This window comes from Panthera tigris, chromosome B3, assembly GCF_018350195.1.
Source record: "Panthera tigris isolate Pti1 chromosome B3, P.tigris_Pti1_mat1.1, whole genome shotgun sequence".
Taxonomy (NCBI): Eukaryota; Metazoa; Chordata; class Mammalia; order Carnivora; family Felidae; genus Panthera; species Panthera tigris.
This window is the reverse complement of record NC_056665.1, coordinates 29,250,231-29,261,235: the sequence shown is the minus strand read 5'-3', so window position 1 is coordinate 29,261,235 and position 11,005 is coordinate 29,250,231. Positions and strand designations below refer to the sequence as shown.

At 42.6% G+C, this 11,005-nt stretch overlaps 1 long non-coding RNA gene across 1 annotated transcript; it reads right to left on the bottom strand.

Moving 5' to 3' along the window:
* Positions 1–2,373: 2,373 nt before the first annotated feature.
* On the bottom strand, positions 2,374–8,834 carry LOC122239206. Its single transcript, XR_006218158.1, has 3 exons — positions 8,257–8,834; positions 7,474–7,835; positions 2,374–2,441 (listed from the first exon to the last, which is right to left on the bottom strand). It is a non-coding gene; the product is annotated as an uncharacterized LOC122239206 (long non-coding RNA).
* Between the last annotated feature and the right edge of the window lie 2,171 nt (positions 8,835–11,005).

The window sequence follows — 11,005 nt, the reverse complement described above, 5'->3', positions numbered from 1 at the left end:
GACTCAGTCAGTTAAGTGTCAGACTTTGGCTCAGGTCATGTTCTTGTGGTTCTTTAGCTCGAGGCCCCACATTTGACAATGCAGAGACTGCGTGGGATTCTCTCTCTCTCCCTCTGTCTCTTTGTCTCTCCCCTACTAGCTCTATCTCTCTCTCCCTCTCTCAAAATAGATTAAAAAAAAAACGTTAACCCCTAAGGTCAATAACAACCTAAGGCTCAAACTGGTCCCAGGAACACAGTGAAATGTTTGTATTGTGGCAAAATGACAAAGTCATATATAGATCAATGGAGTACAATCAAAGAGATGTGGATATGAGAGCACTCAAACACTGCTGGTGGAAATGTAACATGGTGTAGCCACTTTGGAAAACAGATTGGTAGTTCCTTAAATGGCTAGGCATAAAGTTGCCAATTCTAATCCTATAGAAGTGAAAACATATCCAGACAAAAACTTGTACACAAATGTTTATAGCAGCATTATTCATAAGAGCCAAAAAGTGGGAAAAAAACCCAAAACATCCATTAACTGATGAATGAATAAATAAAATGCAGTATGTCCATATAAAAGAATATTATTCAGCCATTTCAAGATACATGTTACAACACAATGAACCTTGGAATGGTTATGCTAATTGAAAGAAGCTAGTCACAAAAGCCCACAGATTATATGATTCCATTTACTTAAAAAATGTTCATAATAGGCAAATGCATAATCAGAAAGTAGATGAGTAGCTGCTTCAGGCTTGAGGGGCAGGGCGATAGGGATGTGACAGCTGGAGTGTGAGATTTCCTTTTGAGGTGATGAAAACATTCTAAAATTGACTGTGGTGATGGTTGCACAACTCTGAACTTACCAAAAATAATTTATTTGTAAAAATTTAGTGGGTGAATTATATGATGCATGAATTATATCTCAATAAAGTTGTTATGAAAAAACAAAACAAAACAAACAAGGGCTCCTTGGTGGCTCAGTGGTTAAACATCCGGCTCTTGATCTCAGCTCAGGTCTTGATGTCAGGGTCTTGAGGTCAAGCCTCTCACCTTTGGTTCCTCACTGGGCACAAAGCCTACTTAAGCAAACAAACAAAAAACAAACAAAGAAACAAAGACAACCAAAGCCAGAGGGATGAGGAAAAGGGAGAGATAAGTGCAGGTTGGGAGGTCTAAAAAGGCTTCATAACAAAGGGCTCAACTCTTCATCCATCTATTCATTTGTTCATCCATGAAGTATGCATTGAGCATTTACATGTACCAGATATTGTTCTAGATACAAGGGATACAGCAGTGAACAGAACAAAGCCCTTGCCCTGAAAAACAAAACATAGTTAGAAGAAGGATAAAATGGAGAAGGGGCTACATATCAGTGTTTGAAGAAAGCTAAGACCTGACTGAAGAGTGGGAGCAAGCCAGAGTAGAAGCTCTGCAGGAAAAGCTTTCCAGACAGAAGGAACAGCATGTACAAAGGCCTCAAGGCAGGAGCATGCCTATGCATTGGAGATAGAATAAAAGGGTACCTAAAGCGGAAGAAAAGAGATAAATCAGAGAGCTGAGTAGGGGAAGGTCAAGGAATGATTTGAAGACACCATGAGAGCTTTGGATTTTTTTCCCTCAGTGTTATAAGGGAGGGTTTTGAACAAAGATGGTATAATGTGGTTTATAGTTTAAGAGCATCTCTATTTGTGTTGAGGAGTACAGCCTGTGAAGGCAAGAGCAGAGGCTCAGAGACTAGTTGGGAGGCTTCTGCAATTATGCCAGTGAGAGAGAACATGGCTTGGACCAGAGTGGAAGCAGAAAGCTAAAACCAACAAGAGTTGCTGATGGACTGAATGGAGGATGTGGGTCAGATTTCAAAATGAAATGTTTCAGTTATGTTTCTATCAAGCTGGCGACCAGCTGGGCATGTTTGTGTGGATATGTGTTCTAATCAACTTTACAGAGGTGAAATTTATATATGGTAAAATTCACCAATTTTAAATGTATAGTTTTTTTAGTTTTGATAAATGTATATACTGTCATTGTAAACAGACTACAATCATGATATAGAGCACTTTAATCTCCCTGGAAAGTTCCCTCATGCCCATTTGCCAGGCTTAACTCCTAGAAATGACTGACCTGCTTTTTTCCCTATAGTTTTGCCTTTTGCAGACAGTCATGTAAATAGAATCATATGTCTTTTGTGTTTGGCTTCTTTCACTTAGTATCGTGCTTTTGAGATTCATCCATGTTGCATGTGTGAGTAGTGTGTACTTTTTTAATTGTTTTACAATGAATGCAATAGACCGTACTTAGTCATTTGGGGAAGCCCTAACAAAATACCATAGACTGGATAACTTAAACAACAGAGATGTGTTTTCTTACAGTTCCAGAAGTCTGAGATCAGGGTGTCAGCATGATCGGGTTCTTGTGAGGACTCTCTTCCAGGCTTGCAGATGGCCACCTTCTCTTTGGGTCATCACATGCGGGAGAGAAGAAGGGCACATTAATCCCATTATGAGGGCTCCATCCTCATGGCCTCGTCTACACCTAATCATCAAAGGCCCATCTTCAAATATCAAATTGGGGGAGGGGGATAAGGCTTTAACATATGAGTTTTGGGTGGCACGTTCAGTCCACAGCACCACTGACTATACTAGACCACAATTTGTTAATTCATTTGCTAATTAATAGGCATTTAGATTATTTCCAGTTTGGGGCTATGGCAAATTAGGCTGTTATAAACATTTGAGGACAATTTCAACGTAGGTCTTGGGCTAAAACATTCCAATAAAACTTTACCACTGTTAAGTTGTCAAACTGCTATATGATAGGATAAGTCACGATATTCAGCATTTCTGACACACCAAAAATCTTGGAACTGACAATAGTCTACTAGAGTGAATGGAATTCACTATTGACACTGTGAGAAAATAACATGTGATAGATTAAAAATATTTTCAGGGGTGGCTCAGTTGGTTAAGTGTCCGACTTTGACTCAGGTCGCGATCTCAGGGTCCATGGGTTTTAGCCCCACAATGGGCTCTGTGCTGACAGCTCAAAGCCTGGAGCCTGCTTCAGATTCTGTGTCTCCCACTCTCTCTGCCCCTCCCCTGTTTGCACTCTGACTCTCAATCTCTCTCTCTCAAAAATAAAACATTAAAGAAATTTTTAAAAATATTTTCAATGAGGGGCGCCTGGGTGGCTCTGTTGGTTAAACATGTGACTTTTGATTTTGGCTCAGGTCATCATCTCACAGTTAGTGAGGTGGCCTCTGTGCTGACAGATGGAGGCTGCTTGGGATTTTCTCTCTCTCCCCTCTCTCTGCCCCTCCCGCACTCGCATGCACAAGTGCGCATGTGTGCTCTCTCTCTTTCTCCCTCAAAATAAATAAATAAACTTAAAAATATTTTTTTCAATGAAGTAACTGCTGATGCACAACACAGTGAATACCTATAGGCTTTGCACACCTTGCATGTTTGCAAACTTTTACATTTGTCTAAGCCCTTTCTGCTTCACACATATTTTTACCACCATCAGTTGTAATACATCTTTGCAGATTCCACTTCAGGTTGTATTGAATTAGTGTTTCCTCAACTTCTTTGAAAATATTCTGTTCATTCAGAGTATTGATGGAGACTAATCCTACCATCATTTCAAATATGGTGTTGACTCCTTGAATAAACAATAATGACTGAGCAGTATCAGTAACATCTATTAACTCATCAAAGCCAAGGGAATAATCTGCTTTGACTTTCAATTGATTGCTGACTTGCTTCCCACGTTCTCTTCTGCCCCCAAATTTCATAGTAGTAAACAAGTTAATTTTCTCTGCACACATTTTGTCAGCTGATGCAATCAAACCAAATTTAATTAATTCACCATCAGTAAATGGCATTTGTTGTTCGGCTAACGAATGACTCAGTAACTTCAGCTGCAGCTTCATTTTCCTTCTCTACATTTTTGAAGAAGTTCTGATGTAATGAAAGTCTGTTTTAAATATCTCACGTAGAAGATATATTCTCTCTTAAATTTTCTAGTTTTTTCTGATGGGTGTTCTATGAGTCAAGAATGTTGTGTTGAGTTTTTAGTCAATAGATATATTTTTTGGCTATCATTTTATCGCATAATAAACACAATGCATTGCCATCTAATTCAATAACAGAAAATTCACATACTTTTGGATTATTGTTCAGGCCTACACCTCAGCCCAGCTTCTCCTTCTGCCTAATTCTGCTACTGTCTCATCTTCCACATGTGTGCGTCCTAAGAGAGCCCTCCTACTAGCCATCATGTTTCTTGTTCCAAGAGAAAAGCCTGCTTCTGAGAGGAGTAGAAGTGTAGGAGTGGTCTGAGAAAGCTGGTGATCAGATGGGGGTTTTGGAGCTGTATTGTCCTTTGCTAGCCTCACACTGAGGACCCCCTCACTGCCAGCACCTGGAACACAGATAGCTCTTAACATAAAGTGATGGTCCAGTTGTGAAAATGTTCACTGGTGGTGAATTGAGATGGTATGCCTACAGAAGGGAATGTACCAGGCACCTGAGAAACATGGAGGGGGGAAACTAACAGCACAATGGCACTGGGTGGCAATTACTAAGCTTCACTGAGATCTTAGGAAAAATATTTTTTAAAGACTAGGAGTAATTAACAGGCAATTGGAAACCATGTATAAAAGCTAGAGGGCCTTTCTGGCAGCATACAGCAAAGCAACCTTCAAGGATCTAAAGAATCCGTACTCTTTTTCTTTTTTTTAAAAAGTTATCAATTTTTTTAAGTAATCTTTACACCCAAAGTGGGGCTTCAACTCACAACCCCAAGATCTAGAATTGCACCCTCCACTAACTGAGCCAACTAGGTGTCCTTCCCCATCATTTTTCCATTTAACTCACCAGTATTGTTCCCACACAAATCAGACGAAACCTAGAGAGTGGAAGTAGATGGCCATACAAGTCACCCAAGGAGGAGCCCTATTGCAGCCCCCACACCAGGTTTCGTATCTTTGCTAGAAAAATCAACACAGTCTTAGATACATTTTATGTGGACATTGATTTGATGAATGGGTTCTTTTTTAATCCCTATGAGAAGAATGGCTGAGAAACAGTATGCATTCACATGGGACATAAACCAGTATGTGTACATCTATGGTGTTCCCCCAGAGCTATGTTAACTTTCAGCCTCTCTCATAATGCGGCCACAGAGATCAGGACCGTTTGGACATCCCACAGAACATCACACTGATCTATTACATCGATTGCATCATACTAATTCAGCCAGATGTACAAAATGCAGCCAGCACATTAGAGGCCTTGGTCTGACACATGTACTCCAGAGGTGGGAGATAAGCTGCATAAAGTTCAGGAGCCTGTCCTATCAGAAAGATGTTTATGGGTCCAGTGTCAAGGACATGCCATATATCCTGTCCAAAGAAAAAGGTAAATTATTGCATCTCCTACAATGAAGAAGGAAGCATAATGCCTGGTAGTTCTCTTTGGGTTCTGGATATAGTATATTGCACACTAAGAATATTGCTCTGGCCCATATACCAGGTGATGCAAAAAGCTACAGGCTTTAATTGGAACTCAGGAAAGGAAAAGGTTATACAGCAGGTTCAGGCTTTGGTGCAAGCAGTCTTGCTACTTGGCCATATGCTTCTATATATCATATAGATGGTATGCATGATATTAGTGTTTTCAGTGGTAGAAAAAAGAGGCTGTGTGTAATTTATGGCAATTTCCACTGGGAATCACAACATAAGTCCTTGGGGTGTTGGAGCAAGGCCATACCATCTATAGGAGAGATTTATGTGCCTTTTGGAAAAAAAAAAAAAACCAAACTGCTGGTGTACTACTGGGTCTGATTTTGAGATGCCAAGTGAACACATGTCAGGAACTACCTTATGAGCCAGGTTCTATCAAACCTACTAAGACATAATATCAGGCAGCCAGCAACAATCCATCCTATGGTGGAAGTGGCACATGTGGGATTGAACACATGTAGGCTTACAGATGGTTTACACAGGTTTTGCTTGAGCAGGCAGCCCAGATGCCAGGCCATCACACCACCATTATAATAGCACCTCCTCAGCTCACACTGATGGCTGTATGTAGGATCCCTTACAACCAGCTGAAAAGAGGAAAAATCCTGTATTTGGCTGGTGTAAAGTTGTCTCAGTTTGTGACCTCAAGCTGAGAATGGATGGCAGTTACAATACAGCCTGAATTAGGGGTGGCCTTGAGAAACAGTGGTGAAAGATCTCAGTGTGCAGAACTTCAGGAGGTGCACCTGGGCATCCACTTTGTGGACAGACAAGTGCCCCCAAGGTTAGAATATATAGGAACTCAGGGGCAATGGTAAAGACTCTATAGCTAGTAAGGGCCTGGAAGAAGAAATTTAGGAAGATTAGGGACAAGGATTGTGGGATAGAAGCACAAGGATGGATAGGTGTATAGGTGCATCACCACAAAGTATGAAGCTCTTTTTTTAAGTAGGCTTCACACCCAACGTGGGGCTTGAAATCATGACTCCAAGATCACGATCAAGATCAGTGCTTTACTGACTGAGTCACCCAGGCCACTAGTATGAAGATCTTTGTATCACATGTTGACACCCACCAGAAAGCATCCACCATGGAAGAGGCACTAAATAACTAAGAAAAGCAAAATTCACTTGGCCAGATGACTTCAGCTAGTCTCTGTCATCAGCCACCCAGTGCTGGCACTAAGGACACGTGAATAAAGAGGTTACAGCAGCAGAGACAGAGGCTAGTATGAGTAATAGCATAGGCTCCCACTTACAAAAACTAATTTTAGCTATTGTTGCTATTGAATATACCCCCAATATGATAACAACTATCCAGGAGACTAATTGGCAATATAGTGGCAAGTTGATTACATTGAACCCCTTCCATTCTGGAGGAGCCATGATTCATCCTAACAGGAATTAACATATATTCTGGAATTAACATATATTCCCTGCCTGCAAGATCTTAACCAGCACCATTGTCTGAGGTCTTTTTGAATATTTCATTCACCAGCACAAGTGATCTTACATAACATCATGTCAGATCAGGGACCCAACTCACTGAAGTGGAGGTTCAGGAATGAGTCCATAATCACAGGGTTTGCTCATCTAGTCGTATACGGGACCACCCAGAAGCTACTTCCCTGATAGGGCATCAGAATGGCCCTCTTGAAGCACCAGCTTGGAGGCAATACTTTATGAGGATGGGGTTCATCTTCCAGGATACCATGTACGTCTTGAATCAAAGACTTTCATATTGTGCTGTGTCCCCACTCAGAAGAATTCATGGACCCAGGAACCAAGGGGTAGAATCAGGAGGGACCTACTACCATCACTCTCAGTGGGCACCTGTGGAATTTGAGCTTCCAACTCTCACAACTCTGGACTCTGCAGGGTTAGAGATATTTGTCCCCGAGGGGGAATCTTCCACCAGAGGATACAGCAAGAGTACTATTGATCTATACGCTATAGCTACTACCTGAGCACTTGGGGCACCATGTTCGCAGGGACCAACAGGCAAGAAGGAGAATCATCATCTTGGCCAGTTTGAATGCTTCTCAGTACTCTCTTGCTCGATTTTGACAATAAGGGGACAAGTGCAGCGACCTTGGCCTGAGAAGGCATGGTGGTCAGGGGCTCATATCCTCAGGTAAGCCACTGAGACCAGAGGAGATGCTAACTGAGGGTGAAGAGAATTTAGGATTGAAAACAATGAAGGAGGCAATGAGTACTAGTTGTGGCCCCTGGACAGGAACAGTAATTGGGGCTGTAGTTCGTCCCACTAATGCTCATCTTCTAAGTTTCCATCAGGAATTCTGGAGGAGCTCTCCTGAAACTGGCCTGTGGAGAAGAAAAAAGACAGTGAGGTGTTTTCCAAAATAGACTGGAGTGTTGTCTTCTAGGGTTGACTGTGGCAAATCCACCCTCCCTTCCCCCACTCATTTCTTCCTTCCTTTTCTCTTTGGACAAACATTTCTATTAACACTCACTAAACCTCCACAAACATGAACCAGATAATAAAAACCATGGGTCTTACCACCAAAGCAGCTCATAAATTAGTGGGAAAAACAGACACCCAAACATGTATACAGAAATTGCGCTAATATAAATGTTTTAGTGTTCACGTTTTGGTAGTACTTGACCTCCATGTAAATATGGAACTCCTGCACACTCCCCCTGAAACCCCCCAGGGAGCATCTCATGTGTGCTCATGAGCAGGTCTGGTCAGTTATCGCAGACTTTGGCAGTTTTCTGCCTTTACCTCTCTTCTGGCTCTGCTCTTCCAGAAATCATCCTGATCCATGGGTATTGCCCTTCTGCTGGCACAGATGCTGCTGATTCACTGGAGCCTGGGAGGTGACAAAGCTGTCCTGTGGTGTGGGGCTAGGGAATGTTCTCCCTCCTTTTCTGTTTTGCTTTCTCATGGGGGGAGGGCATGAAGGAGGTTAATTTGTGTACCATTTTTTAAACATTGTATTTAGTCTCTTTCAGTTTTTACTTAAAGTACTCTTCACTTTTCCTTACACTTCCACAGAACTCAGATATGAGTCCAGTGGGGGACCAGACTGGGAGGCAAATGCAGTGATAAATGGAATACTGCATTGTCCTTCCCACATATAGATTCACTGGGGGCATCCAATGGCCCGAGTCTACTCATGGGCACAGACATGGTCTCAGTGATTGCAATGTATGTTCAAGCTGAGTCCTTGTTCGCAGAACCAGGAGGATGAAGAAGAGGGAAGGATTCATTTATCCTGGAAGATCAGGGAAGACCTTACAGAAGAAATGTCACTTGAGCTGAGTGTTAAAGGTGGAGTAGAGGTGGGGAAGAGGCAGAGCAAAAACTGAGCACAGGCCCCTTAGAATATTTGTTGACTCAGTGTTCTTGCCCAGGGAACTTACATTCCCATGGAAGCAGATCAACAATAAACAAATGAACAAAAACGTGCATCCTGTTAGGTGGTGACAAATGCCAAACAGAAAAATCAAACATGAGGGAAGGAGGCTATTTTATCTAGAGTGGCCAAGGCTGGCCTTTCTGGAAATGTAGCTTTTGGGCACAGACCTCAGAGAAGTGATGAAAAGAGCCTTCTGGATCCCCAGGAAAGAGATTTAAGGCAGAAGGAACAACCAAAGTGCAAAGCCCTGAGATGAGAGCCTCTTGGTGAATTCAAGAGCAGCAAGGCCTATGTCTGGGGCACGGTGATAGAACAGGGTTTTGAGCAGAAGACACAATCAGTTTGCTATTTGGAGAAGAGACTTCAGGAGGCAAGGGGATAAACAGAAAGAACAGTTAGGAGGCTCCTGAATGATCCAGGTGATAGAAATAGGGACGGTGTAGTGGTAGAGGAATAAATAAAGAGGTGTTGGTAGAAGTTGTTGGATTCTAGGCATCATCTGAAGGTAGAGCCAATGGGATGTATTAGTTAGACTTCACCAGGATGGAAAGGTTGTTGATAAATTGGGAATTGAGACCATTTCTGAACATATGACTCCCCTGCTTAAAAGTGTCATGGTAAAGTGCAGACCTTTTTAGTAAGTCATTGATTGGTTTGTTGGATTCATCCAACAAATACTGACTGAATGCTTACTATGAGCCAGACACTGTTGAAGACACAATAATTAAAAAAAGGTAGGACATACAGTCAGATGGATGAGACAGACAAGTAACCAGGTCATTACAACCCATGTGACAATTGCCAATAAAGGGGAAAATAGGGGCACATGGGAGAGGTATCCAATTCAGAGTTGGTGGGGGGAGGAGTTTCCAAGCTGAAATTTCAAGAATGAATAGGTATTAAACAGTTAAAGGAGTAAAGGGAGAGTGAGGAAGAAGAGTGGGGAGGCAGAGGGGGTAGGGCATGGAGGATAGTTCTTTATGGCCATGGGGGATGAGAGGGAGGGGAAAGACAAGGCTCAAGAGAAAGGGAAGGATGAGCTCACAAAGGGCTCATAAGTTATATTAAGGGGTTTGCATTTTATCCTAAAAGCCAATGGGGAGTCACTGAAGTATATTCAACAAGGGAGTAATATCACCAATTTTCCTTTTTGAAAGAGTCTTTTGGTTGCAATGGGAGATGGATTGGAGGGTGGAGAAGACTAGAAGGTGGGAGAACAGTGAGAAGGCAACTGTAACCATCCAAACACGGAGAGGGGTAGAAAAGAGTCCTAGATGGATTTGGGAGCTATGTGGGAGAGGAATCACTAGAACTTAATGACTGATAGGGTAAGTGGATAAAGGGGAGAAAGGAGTCAAGTATGGTCCCTAGGTTTCTTGCTTGAGCAGTTGGGTGGAGGTGGAAAGCATGTGCTGAAAAGGGGAGTACAGGAGAATCAAATCTGGAGGGGGATGTTGTCAATTGTGTACATGTGGGTTTGAGATGTTGAGGGACATCCTGTGGAGATGTCCAAGTAGATTGGTGGATATGTGGATCCAAAGGTCAGGAGAGATTTGGCACCAACAGCACTGAAGCCAGGACGTGGGTGGGGTGCCCAGGGACAGGTAGAGGAGAAGAGGAGAGGAAGAGGATAAGGCCAGGGAAGGGGAGAAGGCCAGGGTCGGCCCCAATTCCCCAAATTCAAGGCTTTCCCCAACTACTGTTTCAGTTGTATCTCCAGCCATCCTGCCTCCTTTTACAGCCAGCACACAAAGTTCTGCCCCTGTCCTTGAGTCTTCACCTCACGTTCCTTCCTGGTTTTTGCCCACACGGTTCTTTCCTCCAGAACCTAGCTCAAACATCATCACTTCGGTGAATCCCTCTTTCCGTAATAAGAAATTCGTATGTTTCCTTCAGAGTCTGGTGAGGTCAACTTCTTATGCATCCTTTTATTATATTCCCCTGACCTGGAAAATGTGTTTAGCACGTTACCGGTGGAGCGTTGACACGCGTGAATAAAAAAGCAAACAAAAAAATAACTGGGCGGGGGAGGGGGGACTTCATCCAGAGGGCTAGCAGCCAGGAGACTGACGTCATCAGCTCAGGGTGAAAGTTCACTTTCAGAACGTTGCC